Raw genomic sequence first — 19287 nt, forward strand, 5'->3', positions numbered from 1 at the left:
CTTACAGTAGAAACCCGATTATCCGTCACCCTATTAACCGATTGCTGGATTATCCGACTATCTTTCTCTTCCTTTTTTTTTTTTTTTTTTTTTTTTTTCTTGCTATAGACACATATATAGTCTGTCGAAAAATCGAAAGAGAATTGGGAGGACACATTTAAAAGGTACGTAAAACGCGTCCTTGCAAGGGGTTGGGGGCTGTACAAAACTAAATATGTGAGCTCCAAGCCTGTTGGCCACTAGTCTCACTCCGGATTACGCTGCTCCACTGAAGGAGCTCTAGAAAATTTTGAAGGGGAAGCCGAAATTGGACGTAACCTCTTAGGTACCACATACGCGAGGGGGACTGAGATTTGATCAAATGATCACGGAACGGGGCGAGGAGGAGATGGCTGGTGTTTGCCGTTAGGATGGCTAGAGGCTGTCATATGTTCGATGACAAAGCATGTGAAGGCCGTCGGAAGATGCGCCGTGAAATCTAAATCTGCAATTTGAGAGGTCCCCGTCCTTTCAAATTGCGACTAATTGAGTGACCTCGTATATTTAATAGAAAATTAAATAAAAATATCCCGCCCGTGACAGTGTTTTACCACTGCCGTGACCAGGATTCGAACCTGGGTTATTGCGGCCACAACGCAATGTCCTAACCACTAGACGATCACGGCTACTGCGGGAGCTAATAATTTCATCGTCTGTCTTCTTCATATGTATGAAGTACTACTATACGTTATATTAGTACCAGTACGTATTTTTTCTAGAGTATGTATTTACAAACCTTGACACTTACACAGTATGATCTGTTGTTAGAGTTGCCGTACTGTAGAATTTCTATATAAAATATATTCCATGAGTATCAAAAGAAAACGTGTTGTGCTAAGTACCGGGGGGGGGGGGGGGGAACTGTGGCTCATCTCGCATCAGAGTACGAGATTGGTGTTACAACTGTGCGCGATTTAATAAAAATCAACAATAAATTGTATAAAGTATGTAAATCTACAACACGAGACCTGTATTATTCTTATGTTTCCGCTGACAGCCATTACAAGGAGTTTCCTTGCCCCTTAAAAACCCATCGTTGATAACCAGATTTGAATGATGAACTTTTGATTCACTATCTAGCGTGTTAAACACAAGAACACGGAGGAAATTAAGAAATGCAATTATTATTCACTTAATTTACGAAAAAATTTTACAGTACGGATTATCCGATTTTTTCGCTTAACCGTTCAGTCCACCCCCTTTATTACCACGGATAATAGAGGTTCTACTGTATTTTGTTTTGGCTTTTCCAATTCATTAATTCCAAAGGAGAAATGTCTAAATCGTGACGAAGAACTGTTTTAATAAGTAAATAAAAACAAATAAATGAACAATGAACTACATAAATAAATAAATATATGAATTCGGCACACAAAACTGCATATAATAAAACATAAAAAATATCCCACCCGTGACAGTGTTTTACCACTGCCGTGACCAGGATTCGAACCTGGGTTATTGCGGCCACAACGCAATGTCCTAACCACTAGACGATCACGGCTACTGCGGGAGCTGGCAGATCGAAGCTTAGTCCGTGGAGTCCACCGTCACGCCGAGACAGTACAGTATTCCAGTTCGTGCGGCGAGGAGCATGTCAACTGTTTTATACTTATGCAATTGTGTAACTGCTGCTTCGGTTTGTTTATTTTGCGCTATTCAGTAAAGAAACAAATAATATTTATATTACATTTTAACAAGATGAAGGAAGACATTCATTCATTTGTATAAATTCATTGTAACGAATCAGTCTATTCACTTTTCATTAATTAGGCCTAATAGGTTATATTATGTACTTACTTAGATCATTCGTTCAGTCATTTCTTTTTTTCTTTCGTTTCTTTTTCTCTTTTCTTTCTTCAGTTTCTTCCATTCTTTTATTTTATTTTGTTTCTTTCATTTTTCGTTCGTTCATTCTTTCCTTTCGTTTCGTTATTTTTTTTCCTTTGTTTTCTTTCGTCTCATTATTTTCTTTCGTTCTTCCGTTTCTTTCTTTTCTGAGCTTTTTATATTTTCTTTCGTTTCTTCTGTTTTTTCGTTCGTTCATTCGTTCGTATCTTTATTTTCTTTCGTTCTTTTTTTTCATTTCATTTCTTTTTGTTTGTTTGTTTGTTTTCTTTTTTTCTTTCTTTCTTTCTTTCTTTCTTTCTTTCTTTCTTTCTTTCTTTCTTTCTTTCTTCAGTTCGTTTACCTACCTATTATATCATCTTATGGTACGTAGACGTTGGATCTATAGTAAACGATAAAAGAAGCAGCGATGCCACGTATATCAGAGAGAATTGAAGCATGCATTGTCATTGAGGTGTGCACTGTGATACATTTTTGAACTTGCCTTAATCAATGTAACATGATTAAAGTATGTAGTGCTATTTGAAAAATTGATGACATCACGTGTATCTTGTACCATAATGTAGTTACATGCACCAAATCTCCACAATCATGTTAGCCCCTCGTTCTAACACAACGCTCAAAAACAAAAATTCCAATACCTATCCAAACAAAAAAAGTTATAATAGGTGCACAAGATAATGGGACATCCTGTATTCAGAATGAGTCGTAAGTAATGTCATTAATTTCAAGGGATTATTATTTGAACTATTTGAAACAAATAAGTTAAATATAATTCTGCTCACTTTTGCTTCGTTCTCGAGATAAAAACTGTTTTATATGAAGCATTTCATGGCGTCTTTTGTGAAAACCATTGATTTAATTCCCAATATGCTCAGTCAATTTAAGAGACCAGTATATTATGATATTAAATTATTGAAAGGATTTCAGTTTTGTTCTTTAAATGTGCAGAAATTTGACCCGAACAAACGTAACATTGTATAATTTCTTTGCAGAACGAAAAGGTATATGTGTTCGTATCACATGCTGCACATTTAAAGGACAAAACTAAAATTCTTTCAATATAATTTATTATCATAATACACTGATCTCTTAAATTGACTGAGCATATTGGGAATTAAATCAGTGGCTTTTCCAAAGTATGCTACGAAATGCTTAATATAAAACAATTTTTATCTCGGAAAGGTAGCAAAAACGAGCAAAATTGTATTAAACGTTTTTGTTTGAAACATTTCAAAGAACAACCCCCTGAAATTAATGACATTACTTACGGTTCGCTCTGTATACTGTATAATACCACAGTCTACTATATACAGTCACGAAGCTTGAGTTTTGAAGGTGCTAGAAACAATAGACTGTGACGTTACTATTTTGCATTGCCTGTAATGAGGCGATATTAGCGATCCTAGTGGTGAGCAACTATCTAATGTTTGCATATTTACTACGTATTGAGCTTCGCGACTGTATATACTAAACTGTGATAATACTATTGCTGAAAATATAAAGTTGTAGGTATATTCAAAATCGTATTCTGTATCTAGGCTATACACAAGAGCGCTAAATTTGTTCGAACACATGGTCGCTAGAGATGCAAGCAGGCAGGTAGGAGTCACACGAGACAAGTGAAAGGAAGCTACTTAGTACTAGACTAGACGGCAATTCGGAAGGCGAGTGGCCACTAGATGCGCCGTAGCCTGTATGGCATGTGACGTCACAAGCTTGAACAGGAGAACCAATCAGAATCAGTCTATAACAAGCACTTCCTGAGTTCGTTTGTTCACGTGCGAGTGTTTCAATACATTGAATAAGTAAAACTAACATTTACTATGTGTATGTAAGGTAAATAAATGGAAGAAGAGACTGTAAAAACACAAGTATTACACAAGCAGGCGCGGAAAATAGTGTTTAAGGTGTATAATTATTATAAAAACGTTAACGAGCAGAACTCTGCCGGCCATCTTGATGCTGGCAGCAACGTTGCCAACGTGCAAGAAACGACTGCAGAAGCATGTGGTGTGGGATTGAGAAACGTGCAAAGAATATTGTTAGTGAAGGAAAGAGGGTTTGTTTGGTGTCATGCTTACAGTAATCAACGGCTAAGGTCATTATTGTCTTTTGATAATTTAAATTCTCTCCTGCGCTATTTGTATTGCACGTGCTCGTGAAGTACGATGTGGCAATGTTGTACGCTGCCTTGCTCTCTCTATCTGTCTCTCTCGACGCAAACGCTAGCAGACAACCCGCCTTCCGAATTGCCGTGGACTCTAGTAGTGGTGGCCTGAAGGTTTGCACCGCCGAAAGAGGCTTATGACCACATGCATCAATGTCGGTTAGTCTAACCACTGGTTAAAATTGCCATCAAACCCCTGGTTAAGCATTTTTATGGTGCATCGACCTCGGTAAGAACTTAAACAGGAGGTTAATCACGGTAATCTCTAACTGCCCATATTTGAATGGTTAAAAGAAGATAACCAGTGATTAACAGACCTGGTAAAACAAAATGGAGGCCAGATTTACAGCTGATTATTATTGTACTTGGATAGAGATGTGGTGGTGAGAATGAAGTTTTATTAGTGGAAAGAAAATTCTTACGAGGAATTAGGTGACAAAAAATTCAGAAGGGCTTGCGTTTATCAAAATCTATCATGCCATTGCTACTGCAACAAATGGATCACAAACAATCCTATTTCTCCCAGGAATCGGCTGTTTACATTAAGATTTTATGCAACTGATATTTTCAATATTTTAATGGGGATATGAGTATCTCTTTTCCTACGTCGCATGATGAAAGAAGACAAGTTATGGATAGATTTTACGATATTGCAAACTTCCCTAGTATAATAAAATTGGGACCCTAAATTGTACATACATTCCTACTACTCTTCATTCTTTGCTTTTATGAATATTCCATCTTTTTTCTTAATGTAACATATTAAGGATTCCCCATATTTAAATCTAGTAACAAAATTATCAATAGTTCAAACCCATATTGGGATATAATCATTTTCGCTTTTAATTTTCCACTTTATAAGATTTTAACCTAACAGCACTCGAAAACAAAGAAAGTCTAACAAATGCAACGCAAAAATATAGGATACGTTCATTTCAATGAAGAAGGGGGTAAGCGCAGTCGTTTTTAGATGTTGAATATTATCATTGCAGAGGTATGGATGCTCTCCTTTGGTCATTTTGTAAAAACACTATACCACCACAGACTTTACCCTGATTAAGTGGTTAGGTACAGCTTACAGCAGTAAAATTTTTGGAAATATTCAACATTTTTTTCCCTCCATTACTGTATCTTGTACAATAATGAAAATTGGTATGTGTAAAACACTCTCCTTCTACTATATGAAAAAAATATTTTTACGATTTAAAAGAAATTATTTATATATATATATTTTTTCAAAATTCAAAATGATGGCAGTTCACTGTGCAATGATGAAGCGTTTAAATCATAACTCATAAACTTGATAACTTTTACATGTTCTCCCTCTTTTATTTTATTGCTGAAATTCATGTTTACAATATCATGCTCTTTCAATTACATTCCTTAATAAATAATATGTTTTTATTTTGCATTAGAAGAAAATACTGATATTTGACCATTTTTTAAAATGAATTTATTTTTTATCAGACAATCTATCAAAGGTAGAGAAGTGATTTTGCATCACATTGTAGATATGACATGCATAAATACACATAAAAAATTTCATCACAGAATGTAGAATAGTTTTTGAGCTATGAGGGAAACGCTTCATCACCGTACAGTGAACTGCCGCCATTTTGAACTTTGAAAAAAATATATATATAAATAATTTAAAGAGCAGGGTTTCTGTTTATAGCTCCCGCTCGTATGTGGTTCGAATCTATCTTTGACTGTTGCTTTTTCCGAAGTTTTACCGAACTACAGTCAGCCGGTTTTTGTGTGTTCAAATGACGTCGACTCAACGTCATTTTTATTACGTTCTGATTACTTTCACCAATGAGGTCTGCCACTGTTAGTATCGCATTTCTGGTGTTTAAGACATGTCCCGCAGTAGCCGTGATCGTCTAGTGGTTAGGACATTGCGTTGTGGCCGTAATAACCCAGGTTCGAATCCTGGTCACGGCAGTGGTAAAACACTGTCACGGGTGGGTTAATTTTTTTTCACTCAAATTGTTTTATTGGTGTGTGTCTACATTTGACTGTTTGAGAGTAGTATTGTAGAGCTGCGATAGACTATCATAGAATATGAAATACGTAGCTGTAGAATACGGTAGTTTTCCTAACAGCATTCGTAGAATACAACGCAACCTTATATACACAGTGGTTTTGCTGCTTGCATATACAACAGGGGATGTTACTATCAAAAAAGTTATTACAAAATAATGACAATACAGTAACAAAATTAAGGCTTCGTGGTTTAGCTCTCAGCATTCTTGATTAGAAACCGTAAAATCAAGGGTTCGATTCTCGTCTTTGACATGAAAATTTGCCTCTAAACTGACTGTTTAATACTTTCAGTAGAATATTAGAGGAGAAGGTGGAAATATGGGCTACCATTTTGTTTTCCTCATAATAATGGAAAATGGTGTGGTATATTGCTTAGAAATCTATATTGACATACAGAGTAATTATTCATATACAATTTTTCCAGTCTTAAAGGTCAATAGTTGCAATAGATATTTGCATATAGTTACTTTTTGAAAGAAAGACGAACTGGTCCTCTATAGGTAGTGGGGTCTAAATATGGGCTACCACAAAAATTTGAAAATAAAATTGGAAAAAAACAAAAAAACGTAAGTAGGAAACCTGTGTAACATCAATGGTAATATTCTGTAACAAATAACGCAAATCACAATAGTTAAAATACGGAACGTGTTAAATGCTGGTAATATGGGCTACCTATTCCATATTTGACACATAGCGGCAGCCCATATCAGCAGCATCGACTCATGAAGGTTTTTTAAGATTATGTATGGCAATTGTTGTTCTAGATAAATATTATTCTTATGTCATGTGACAGAGCTGTTCTTAATCAGTGCAACACATCAAGCGTGATTTCTAAACACGAAATATAGTTCTTTCAACAAAATTGAAACTACATACCTGCATAAACTTTGAAATTGATGAAAAACACAAAGAACACACCACAAAGGCAACTGGTTTGTCTCTTTGTGCACGCAGACTGATGGACACGAGATGTAGGCCTACTTTTAGAGCTTTTTGGCTAGGTAACAACACCAGATATAGTAAAAAACGAGGTAGCCCATATTACCACTCCTAACCCATATTTCCACCTTCTCTTCTATATTCTGGAATACGTTTTTGAAACTCAATTTCCGAAAGTGTCCTGAGCGAAGGAAAAATCACATAGTATTCCCTTATTACAAATAAATTTGATTGGAATTGAGTTAAGCCTATCAATGTTAAAGATTGAAATTGCTGGAAATTATATTTCGGATCGTCACAAAAGTTTTGGATTACGCAATTTTCCTTGATAAAGTGAGTTTGGTCGCAGAATAAATATGGGAAATGCCTGTTATTATTCGGTTGAGAAGTTTTTGTCATCCAGTCTGCTCTCAAAAAGCTGAAAGTTAGAATTTATAAAACAATTATATTACCGGTTGTTCTGTATGGCAGTGAAACTTGGACTCTCACATTGAGAGAGGAACAGAGGAACCCTAATCCGGCTATGATATGCATGATGATATATGAATCATTATTAATTATGGATAAATGAGTCCGAAATTTACCCAGTAGTTATACTTCAATTGGTTGAGGAACAACCCCGGGAAATAACCCAATCAGGTAACTTGTCTCAACCAGGATTTGAATCCGGATAGAAAAATTTCTTCGATGGAAGGAGTGACCCAATCTTCAGTAAGAAATATAAATAATAAAATAAAAAACATGAACAATTACAATCAGATAGTAAAGGAAAATGTGGCCGAAAAGGAATAACAACTTCAACAAGAAATAGGGAAATTCGACGAATCACTTTGGAAACCCGAAGAAAACTAAGAAGGGTACAATTGACCTAATTCTGGCATTGGTGCCAGAAAAGATTATCTAGCAACTATTATTCCATGAAGTCATCACCGCCTTCATAACATAATTTTATACAACGTGCCTGTTAGAAAAGTCTTAAAAAAAAAACAACAAAATAACATTGTCTTAGAAACGGCTACTTAGCAACCATGCAATATTACATCAGAAGGGTAATCCAGCGAATAGGGATTATAAAGAATGGACACTGAGCGAAATTTCCTGTGTTTTGTTTCTCTGTGCGCCAGCGTATAGTTCCACTTTCAAGCGCTAGAGGTTAGTGTAATCGAGCATACGCTAAGATAATAATTGAGAACTTGTTGAGAACAGAGTTAAGACACAGGATCCAAACATCGCCTACCTTATTGCATAACCCAGTAACGCTTTGCTTCAAATAAATTCAAGTTAACGGCTTTTCCTTATTTCTCAGTGACAAACTGGTTGTAATAATAATATTTTATATTTCAGATATAATAAATTATATTATAAAATAATATAATATATTATAAAATTAAGTATCGAATTCGTTTAATATTTGTATATAATATAATATAGGTATATGGTTTTACTTCTCGTAAGAGTTTTGTTTTTCCATTTTCAGCGCTGTCAAATCATTACATATTTTAATTGTTGTTGGGGTCAGCGTCTCAACTCTCATTATAAAGGAACTCTAGAGTCTAGACATTACAGTTAATGACGGATTTATTATTTTATGGATCCAATTTATTTTATTTGAGTACATAATGTACTTAGATGTATTAATTATATGTGTTATATTTCCGCTGTGTCGACTGCTAGCTGGTGTGATGTCAGCGCCAACTCTAGGGAGAAAGCAGAATCTCACGCTTTAGCTGGCTTGAAGGTCATTGAAATCAGTCCGGCTACATCAAAGGTACCGACGCGAAGTGTCCATTCTTTATAATCCCTATTCGCTGGGTAATCAAGAAGATACTATAGAATAATGAAGTAGAAGTTTCTATCCGAACTCTACAGAGAACATTAAAGGAAATGAGGATGCAATATTGTCGTTTTGTAAATTGAAAGTGAAGTTGACTGAAGCAATGAAACTGAAACGATTGCAACGAGCTAAAAAGTATTAGAATTGGACAGATGAAGAATGGAATAAGATGTGCAATCTTATGCATTTATTACTAGAGACACTACTAACTTAAACATTCTCTCCAACAAAAATAACTAGTAACTAAATCAAACAGAAGTGGCTCAAAAACATTGTCATAATTTTCTTTATCACTTGGCTGATCTGAAACAAAATTCTGGCTCAAAAGCATTGTGCCCTCACCTAAACGAAAAATATCATAGTATACAGTAAAATACAAACATAAACACAATGTAACGTAACGTTAATATTATAAAAGTAAACTTAACGTAACCCTTTATGTAAGATCCAGTAAATGTGATAAATGGAAGCATAGACATTCCTTACTCACTGTACCATAAATTCGCATGAAGTCCCCGGTAGCCGTGATCGTCTAGTGGTTAGGACATTGCGTTGTGGCCGCAATAACCCAGGTTCGAATCCTGGTCACGGCAGTGATGATTCGTTATCGCGGAGAGGGACCTTTTAATCGTTGTACAGGGTATATTTTAATTAGACCGACAATATTTGATATCGGGTAGAGAACTTATTTTTATACTTTTTTGTTACGGAACCCATAGGCTATCAGTGCAACAGGATTCCATGTAATTACAGAGTATGTCAAAATTATCTTACTAGGCCTACTATGAAAGGAAAATGTGGCCGAAAAGGAATAACAACTTCAACAAGAAATAGGGAAATTCGACGAATCACTTTGGAAACCCGAAGAAAACCAAGAAAGGTAATCAAGAAGATACTATAGAATAATGGAGTAGAAGTTACTATCCGAACTCTACAGACAGACAGACAGACAGACAGACAGACAGACACACAGACAGATTTATTCGTTCCATAATATTCTTACATTTGCTTTATAGCAAAGAATAAAGAACATGTCCAATTCTTACATTTAACATATAAATGCAATACATATAAAATGCAAATATTAAATATGTACAGAATTAATACCTTAATAACAATAATATTTTATACAGTGTAATATTGTTACCATTTAGGCCTAACAGTATTAAAATATTTACACAATACTGTGAAATGTCAATAATTCATCTAGAGCATAAAAAGTGTGAGATATTAAGTAATTCTTTTAGGTTTATCTTAAATTATGCAGGGTTTTGGCTCGGGAAGACTATTGAACATTTTTTATCGCCATGTAACGTACTCCCCTTTGATAGAATGATAAATTTGATGATGGCGTATAAAAATCATTCTTTTTGCGGGTATTTATACTATGTATGGCTGAATTAGTTGGAAAATGTTCTTTATTACATAAGAGGAAATTTATTATAGAGTATATGTACTGATTTGTTAATGTCAAAATCTCTAATTTTTTAAAAATAATCTACATGATTCTCTAGCCTTTGCTCCAACTATTATTCTAATGGCTCTTTTTTGTAATAAGAATATATTTTTACTATCTGCAGAATTTCCCCAAAATATTATTCCGTAGGACATAATGGAATGAAAATAGGCAAAATATATTGTCTTTAAGATACTGCTGTTTAGAAATTGTTGTAACGACCTAATTGCGAAGCATGCTGAGCTAAGTTTGGGGGTTATTTCTTTAATATGATTTTTCCAGTTTATTGTATTATTAATATGCAAACCAAGAAATTTGATTATTGATATTTCTAATAGAGGTATATTGTTGATAGTTGTGTCTAATGTTTGAGAGATTAAATCTGAAGTGGTTTTAAGTTAAATTATGTTGGTTTTATTAATATTTATGCTAGTTTATTGGTTTTCAACCAGTCATAAATTTTAAGGAGAATTGTTTCTCTTTTATATTTGAATGTGGAAAAGTTCTTGTCTGTAATTATGATACTTGTGTCATCTGCAAATAGTATAGGATAACCTAATCCTTTTATTATGGGGCCAAGGTCATTTATAAAAATTAGAAAAAGAAGAGACCCTAATATAGATCCTTGTGGGACCCCTGTATGAACATTTCCCCATGTTGAAGTAGATTTAAAGGAGTTGCTGAATGCGTTGATTTCCACTTTTTGTTTTCTGTTTAGGAGATATGACTCAAACTACTGGTATGCTATGCCTTTAATACCATAGTATTCTAAAGGAAAGGAAAGGAAATGAGGATGCAATGTTGTCGGTCTCTAAATTGCAAGCAAAGTTGACTGAAGCAATGAAACAGAAATGATTGCAATGGGTTAAAAAGTAGGCCTATTCGGATCGGACAGATGAAGAATGGAATAAGGTGTGGAATTTTATGCATTTATTACTAGAGACATTATTAACTTAAACATTCTCTCCAACAAAAATAACTAGTAACTAAGTCAAACAGAAGTGGCTCAAAAACATTGTCATAATTTTCTCTATCACTTGGCTGATCTCAAACAAAATTCTGGCTAAAAACATTGCGCCCTCATCTAAACGAAAAATAACATAGTATACTGTAAAATACAAACATAAACACAATGCAACGAAACGTTAATATTGTAAAAGTAAACTTAACATAACCCCTTATGTAAGATCCAGCAAATGTGATAAATGGAAGCATAGCCATTCCTTACTCACTGTACCGCAAACTCATACGAAGTCCCCAGTAGCCGTGATCGTCTAGTGGTTAGGACATTGCGTTGTGGCCGCAATAACCCAGGTTCGAATCCTGGTCACGGCAGTGGCAGAATACTGTCAAATGTGGGATCATTTTATTGAACATACAGTAGTTGTTCTACCTGTAACCTTACGTTTGTGATAACAGCGCTTACAGCTGTAGAGACAAGGCAATACTTGTATGATTTGAGACTTTAGGGGTAATCAGCGTGGTGCAACATTTTTTGATATTTGAACCGTGTTCTTGCGCAACTCCAAAATAGTGCCTGTCTCCTCCCTTCCAGGACTTCGCATTCAGGCAATGTTTCTCAGTTTCGTAGTGTAGGCAACACATCAAGTCTGTAAAAGAGTCCTTGGAAGAGCCCCATTTTATGAAGCTTCTTCCTGAATTGTCCATGTCGTATAAAAATCCATCCACTCGATTTCTATTCCACTACAGAAGAGTTTCTCTGATTGTTGGTTTAAGACTTTTGATTAAAAAATTACCGAAGTATTAGCTATTAGATTCAGATCACTTTTTCTGGTTAACAATCACCGACGTAATTCAGACGGTAGTCTGCTGTGCTGAGGCTGTGCTCGAGCCTGGGTTCGATTCTAGCTTGGGTTGATTACCTGATTTTCTTTTGAGATTGTCCTCAGTAGCCAGGTAATCCATGGTAAGTCATTGACCTAACCTCTTCAAATTTCATTTTCCTACCACCATTTCTAACGACGTTAAAATAACCGAGTAGTTGACACAGCATAGAATAAATACATACTTACGTACTGTTCTGTCTAAAGGCAGGTATTTCACTGCAAACCCAGCATTCTCCAATCTTTCCTATTTTCTGCCTTCCCCTTAGTCTCCGCATATGATCCATATATCTTAATGTCGTCTATCATCTGATATCTTCTCCTGCCCTGAACTATTCTCCCGTTCACCATTTCTTCCAGTGCATCCTTCAATATGTAGTTTCTTTTCAGCCAGTGACCCAGCCAATTTCTTTTTCTGTTCCTGATCTGTTTCAGCGTCATTCTCTCTTCACACATTCAATAAAGTCAAAGTAACGTAATGAAATATATATAACGTAGTATCACTAATAACGTTAGGCTATGCAATGTAATAAGCTAATAATCAAGCAGCAACATAATATGACGTAATGCGACCGTAAACATAAACCTAACGTATCATAAAACTTTAACTCAAACATAAAATTAGAACGTAATTTAACGTAATGTTGTATCTGTTAAAAGAAACAAAATTTAACAACACATATCTGAACGTAATATAACATAATTCGACACGACATTAAGTGAAATAAAAATGTAAGCGTAATATAACACAATATAAGGGAAAATTTTAGAACACGGATTGCACCTACCAAATTATGTCTTAAAATACTAAAAAGAGCAGATTTATCTGCGTTTGTCGAATGCGCATCATTATATTTACGAAAAGGCACTTTTCAGTGCCAATAATTTATTTTGTGTGCACAAGGTTGGAATTTTGAAGTAAGAGGGAAAGGGTTCAATCCATGTTTTGGAGTTTATCCCAATATAAACCATATAATGTAAACAAACTAACGTACTACATCATGCAATGTTTTCGATTTTTCTTATGTTTCGTTACAGTTGAAATGTCTTCATCGTCCACCTTGATGAAAGAACCAGTAGGTTACATGCTTCTGAATATGATGGATGCATAGTGTAGTTGCTTCTCACCCAGTGTACCATAAAGTTTCAGCAGCTCCCGCAATAGCCGTGATCGTCTAGTGGTTAGGACATTGCGTTGTGGCCGCAATAACCCAGGTTCGAATCCTGGTCACGGCAGTGGCAGAACATTGTCACTACGGGATCATTTTATTGAACATACAGTAGTTCTACATGAAAACTTATGATTTGTGATAAGAGCGGCTACAGCTGTGGAGACAAGGCAATACTTTATGTTTTTTATACTTTAGCGGTAATCAGCCCAATAAACTGCGTACTGCAGTAAAAGAAATGGTGAACGGGAGAAGAGTTCAGGGCAGGAGAAGATATCAGATTATAGACGACATTAAGATATATGGATCATATGCGGAGACTAAGGGGAAGGCAGAAAATAGGAAAGATTGGAGAATGCTGGGTTTGCAGTGAAAGACCTTCCCTTAGACAGAAAAATACGTAAGTATGTATTTATTCTATGCTGTGTCAACTACTCGGTTATTTTAACGTCGTTAGAAATGGTGGTAGGAAAATGAAATTTGAAGAGGTTAGGTCAATGACTTATCATGGATTACCTGGCTACTGAGGACAATCTCAAAAGAAAATCAGGTAATCAACCCAAGCTAGAATCGAACCCAGGCTCGAGCACAGCCTCAGCACAGCAGGCTACCGTCTGAATTACGTCGGTGATTGTTAAGCAGAAAAAGTGATCTGAATCTAATAGCTAATACTTCGGTAATTTATTAATCAAAAGTCTTAAACTAACAATCAGAGAAACTCTTCTGCAGTTGAATAGAAATCGAGTGGATAGATTTTTATACGGCATGGACAATTCAGGAAGAAGCTTCATAAAATGGGGCTCTTCTGAGAAGGACTCTTTTACAGACTTGATGTGTTGCCTACACTACGAAACTGAGAAACATTGCCTGAATGCGAAGTCCTGGAAGGGAGGAGACAGGCACTATTTTGGAGTTGCGCAAGAACACGGTTCAAATACCAAAAAAGCTTGCACCACGCTGATTACCGCTGAAGTCTCAAATCATACAAGTATTGCCTTGTCTCTACAGCTGTAAGCGCTGTTATCACAAACGTAAGTTTACATGTACAGGGACATCATTTTATTTTTACCCCTTTCACTAATGTCCTTGTTAACGTCAGTCACACAAACTTACGGCCGCTGTTGCTAGCAGTGAAATAAACAGTACAGAGTACAGTGTGTTTCAGAAATATGTTGCATCTTCTATAGAAGAAAAAGCTTATATTATTGAAGTTTATTTTCACACAGGTATGGTGTGTAGCATAACTGAATTTATCTGTGTGGACTGAGCACAAGTGAAGATTAGAGTTACCGAAAGTACGGTACCCTATAATATGGTGCGGTACTTAACAGCATTATTTAAACAAGAATTTTGTTTTACTGTTTGTAAGTATGAAGGACGATGATGGAAACTGGAATTACAATATAACCGAATGTGAACAACAGTTTTTTTTCTTCACAATTTCCTGATTATATCATTACGGAATATTTTTGTAGAAATGTCATTAATCTGGCAGATAACTTTAGAGCAACAGAGTGTACAGAAAGGAAGAAAAGTGTAAGATGGCCAACAAAGGTGACAGAAGATGCTAGAGAAAGGCTGCAGCGAGGTCCTAATAAGTCGGTCAAGAAGTTAGCTGTAGAAATTGGGGTTTCTTACGGAAGTGCTCACAAAATTCTCAAGAATAAATTAGATTAGTAATATGCTGAATAAAGTAGACATTACATAATGTATATAACCGCCTGAAGACTTGAGTTTGTGAAAAAAATTGTTACTATTCTACTGTTTTTAGATAAAGTACTGTAAAGTAATGGCCAAACTGAAAATCGTGATACTACTGGGTGTTCATTTCAAAGTGTGTCATGACGTCACTGTTGTTGGGTCACCGATTTGAAGCGAGTTTCAGCTTATATGTTAGAGAAGTTGCCTATTATTTAAGGCGTTCTTCAATCTGAACTTGAGAACGTGTACGGTATAACTTGAACGTCGTAGCAACAGATGGCGGTCTGTACGGTCTGTGTGCTACCATAACCTCTTTCGAACTGTGTTTTGCCCCGGCAAGTCGTACGCAGGGTATTTGTTATCATCGGTTGCGTACGGTAACATTCCACAACACAAATCAAATGCTCCGTGTCCATGTTGACCGTCGAAGTTAATGTCAACAAATACGTAAGTAATCGTCTTAACCCTCTCCCCATATCCCGACAGTACGTATTTCCAAACAGTTCACATTCCTGCCACTACCGGCGTTACCGTACGTATCGGTAAGTACTCTTCAGAATGAACGCCGTACTTGCTAGGCAGCTTCTCTGCCTCATAGGTTATACACCTCTGCGGAAGTGTAGGAAAATTGAATTCTCTAGGCTCATCGGCTAGCCACATGACGGCATACAGCTAGCCATGACACATTTTGAACTGAAACCCCCAGTATATTTCCCTATAACGTAAATGGATACACTAATTTTATCTCCTCCTGTAGCTAGTAAAATGATTTGTTTACATATTGCACTAGCAACTCCAAACTCCTGTAATGGAAGGGGGTAACAGTGTTTACGAGTATAGTCAGGTTAATGTTAAAAATGTTAGTAAAAATAAAGTGATGTCCCTGTATAACAACTACTTACGTTCAATAGAATGATCCCGCATGTGACAGCATTCTGCCACTGCCGTGACCAGGATTCGAACCTGGGTTATTGCGGCCACAACGCAATGTCCTAACCACTAGACGATCACGGCTATTGCGAGATATTTATGTAAATCGCACAAATTCATACAGAAGGCTAAGAAGGCAGCATTTTCCCCAGGTGAAAGTAGTTGGAACATAATACAATTATTGACGTTAAATTGTCATTTGATAGTAATATGAAAGGTCATACTAACCATATCAAAAGAAACTGTCCTTTGTTAAATGTTTAACGGTTGACAAAGAGTTCATTTTCGTGTATAATAATTGATTATTTAAAGACTATCACCTGGGTGGTTGGTTATTTTTCTTCCGCGGAATTGGTGATAGCGAGGTGGTTTATTGGGCAGATAAGGCCGAGGATTCACAGCGCCATTTTCCATGTACGAGTACATGCGCAACATGTTATAACTTGAACTTTGAAAATTCAGGTGGCCCAAATTTTGCTTCTGTTTGTGTACAATGCTCTGTTAGCCGGCAATCGACAGAATTTCAATGTTGGAAACTTAGGCCTACATAAGATATTTATTGTCTACTGCTACTCAGTAAGTGAATTTGCAAATTAAAAAAAAAAACTAATGAAACTGATGGAAACTACATTAGGTAAAATAATTTATATACACCTCTTTATATAAAATTGACGGAAAATAACTCAGTATATATACTATATATATCGATAACTCAGTTTATTTATTTTATTTATTTATTTATTCATTTATTTATTTATTTATTTATTTATTTATTTATTTATTTATTTATTTATTTATTTATTTACTAGCCATACCCGTGCGCTCCGCTGCACCTGTTAGAAATAAATATAAAGTAATTACATAATTAAAATAGGACATTTGATCCAGGGAACATTCGTGTTTGATAGAAGAATAAATCGTTTAATATGTTACTTAATTTAAATTGCATCCAAATAATTAAAATGCGATCATTTTGGTCCAGAGACACTCATTTGGTGCAATGACAATTCCATTAACATGTCTCTTAATTTTTATTACATGCAACCATAGTTTAATGAACATTGACATCATTTAGATTTAATGTGTATACTTTATTTTACTTGCTATATGTTTCCATTGAATTATGGTAATAACTTAATTTTAACCCTTGTTGTTTTCTACATATTTAGTAAATGGCGCTTGGCCCACTATGGTTTTGAACCCTTCAAATAACTTAAATTATATTATGTTATATTATATTATATTATATTATATTATATTATATTATATTATATTATATTATATTATATTATATTACATTATATTATATTATATCAGAAGTTACTGTAATAACATTATAACATTATGTCCATCTAGAGAAACTACACTTTCCAATGGTGAAATAATAATTAATTAAACAAATCGGTAATTTAGCTTCCGATATTACTTCATACAAACACAGAAACATTCTCTGTAGGCTATCTTTCATAGCTTTCGATTGTTGTTGTCCAAGGCCCCTTATAGACCAAGTCATTTGTTTTTTATTTCGTTACACGGCCTTAGATGGCAGTTATTTTAATTTTAAAACTCATTTATCTCATTAAATATCAGTCCTATCAAAATTTTTCAAAGAGTAAAACGTATCAAAAATGAGTTTTAAAGAAACTTTTGTTATGTAACATTTTTCACAAAAATCAATAATACGCGAGATATTTCGATTTATTTAATTCAGGTCCCCTTATAACCCCCATTTTAAATAATGTATTTTGAATGCCATATAGCCTAAAATCTAAGTTACAACGAACTTAATTTATATTCCAATTTTCATCGAAATCCGTTCAGCCATTATTGCGTGAAAAGGTAACAAACATACATACAGACAGACAGACACACATACAAACAAAAATGTCAAAAAAGCGATTTTCGGTTTCAGGGTGGTTAATTATATATGTTAGGACCAATTATTTTTGGAAAATCGAAAATTACCAGAAAAATTTCGTCTACAGATTTATTATTAGTATAGATTTATTTATTTATTTATTTAACCTGGTAGAGATAAGGCCATCAGGCCTTCTCTTCCCCTCTACCAGGGGATTACAACTACAATATTAAGAATACAATTACAATTATAATTACAATTAATATTAAATTTACAGATACAATAAAAATCAAAGTACTAAAAGATTAACTGATTAATAAAAGCTAGACAGTTTATAGTAAAAGTTAAGAAGATAGAAGCATTTCTTTTATTGATTAAGTTTGATTGATTAAGTTGGTATAGCGCTGGCCTTCTGTGCTCGAGGTTGCGGGTTCGATCCCGGCCCAGGTCGATTTTATTTAAGTGTGCTTAAATGCGACAGGCTCATGTCAGTAGATTTACTGGCATGAAAAAAAAAATCCTGCGGGACAAATTTCCGGCACACCGGCGACGCTGATATAATCTCGGCAGTTGCGAGCGTCGTTAAATAAGCCATGATAATTTATATACGAGCTTCATTGCAAAGAGTTCATCTGCCTCTTCCGCTCGCTGTGGCGGATTATTTGACGCCTGAGCGCACTTGCTCTAGTTTTTTCTTAAATATCAACTAAGATCTTCACTTACCAGATCCCGCGGTAGCCGTGATCGTCTAGTGGTTAGGACATTGCGTTGTGGCCGCAATAACCCAGGTTCGAATCCTGGTCACGGCAGTGGTTGAGCACTGTCACGGGCGGGTTATTTTTTTTAATTTTTGCAGCTACAGAAACGAGAGTTCATACGCATTTTTTTAATGAAATAATTTCATTCTTTGTTACTAAGAGTTTAATTTAATTGTTAGAACATCTATAATCAATCTCATATATTTTTAATACCTTTTAACACAATGTACTACGTTTATATCAACACAATTTTAAAAACTGTTCACTGAACCGATTCATTACGCATAATTCACGACTTACTCGTAAATAGTATATTGTAATACAAGTGCAGAAAGGGCTCTATTGAAAAATGAACAAGGAAAAAACTGTTCTCTGAACCGATTCATTTCGCATAATTCACTAATTACTCGTAAATAGTATATTGTAATACAAGTGTAAGTTATGTATGGTAGTTAATTGAGCCGTTCAGAGCAGAAGTGGTGTAAGTCAAAAATGAATAATCAGGGTTAAAGTAATCATTCTGTAAAATACAGCGCAAAGTACCAATTAATATTCAATTTATTTAAACTCTTAGTAATCAGTAGATATTACATATTAATTACTACTTTGGGCTGTACTTTACAGAATTTTTACTTTAAACCTCAACACCCAATTATGACTTACACTACTTCTGCTCTTAACGGCTCAATTATCGTAAA

The 19287-nt window shown here is 35.1% G+C and overlaps 8 non-coding genes across 8 annotated transcripts; 5 read left to right on the plus strand and 3 right to left on the minus strand.

The window, feature by feature from the left end:
• Positions 1–593: 593 nt before the first annotated feature.
• On the minus strand, positions 594–665 carry TRNAH-GUG (transfer RNA histidin (anticodon GUG)). Its single transcript has one exon. It is a non-coding gene; the product is annotated as a tRNA-His (tRNA).
• An 803-nt stretch (positions 666–1468) lies between these two features.
• TRNAH-GUG (transfer RNA histidin (anticodon GUG)) lies at positions 1469–1540 on the minus strand. Its single transcript has one exon. It is a non-coding gene; the product is annotated as a tRNA-His (tRNA).
• Positions 1541–5926: 4386 nt separating this feature from the next.
• TRNAH-GUG (transfer RNA histidin (anticodon GUG)) lies at positions 5927–5998 on the plus strand. The gene has a single exon. It is a non-coding gene; the product is annotated as a tRNA-His (tRNA).
• A 3396-nt stretch (positions 5999–9394) lies between these two features.
• TRNAH-GUG (transfer RNA histidin (anticodon GUG)) lies at positions 9395–9466 on the plus strand. Its single transcript has one exon. It is a non-coding gene; the product is annotated as a tRNA-His (tRNA).
• Positions 9467–11592: 2126 nt separating this feature from the next.
• On the plus strand, positions 11593–11664 carry TRNAH-GUG (transfer RNA histidin (anticodon GUG)). Its single transcript has one exon. It is a non-coding gene; the product is annotated as a tRNA-His (tRNA).
• Positions 11665–13337: 1673 nt separating this feature from the next.
• On the plus strand, positions 13338–13409 carry TRNAH-GUG (transfer RNA histidin (anticodon GUG)). The gene has a single exon. It is a non-coding gene; the product is annotated as a tRNA-His (tRNA).
• Positions 13410–15985: 2576 nt separating this feature from the next.
• Positions 15986–16057, minus strand: TRNAH-GUG (transfer RNA histidin (anticodon GUG)). Its single transcript has one exon. It is a non-coding gene; the product is annotated as a tRNA-His (tRNA).
• A 2511-nt stretch (positions 16058–18568) lies between these two features.
• Positions 18569–18640, plus strand: TRNAH-GUG (transfer RNA histidin (anticodon GUG)). Its single transcript has one exon. It is a non-coding gene; the product is annotated as a tRNA-His (tRNA).
• The last annotated feature ends 647 nt before the right edge of the window (positions 18641–19287 follow it).

Source organism: Periplaneta americana, chromosome 7, assembly GCF_040183065.1.
Source record: "Periplaneta americana isolate PAMFEO1 chromosome 7, P.americana_PAMFEO1_priV1, whole genome shotgun sequence".
NCBI lineage: Eukaryota > Metazoa > Arthropoda > Insecta > Blattodea > Blattidae > Periplaneta > Periplaneta americana.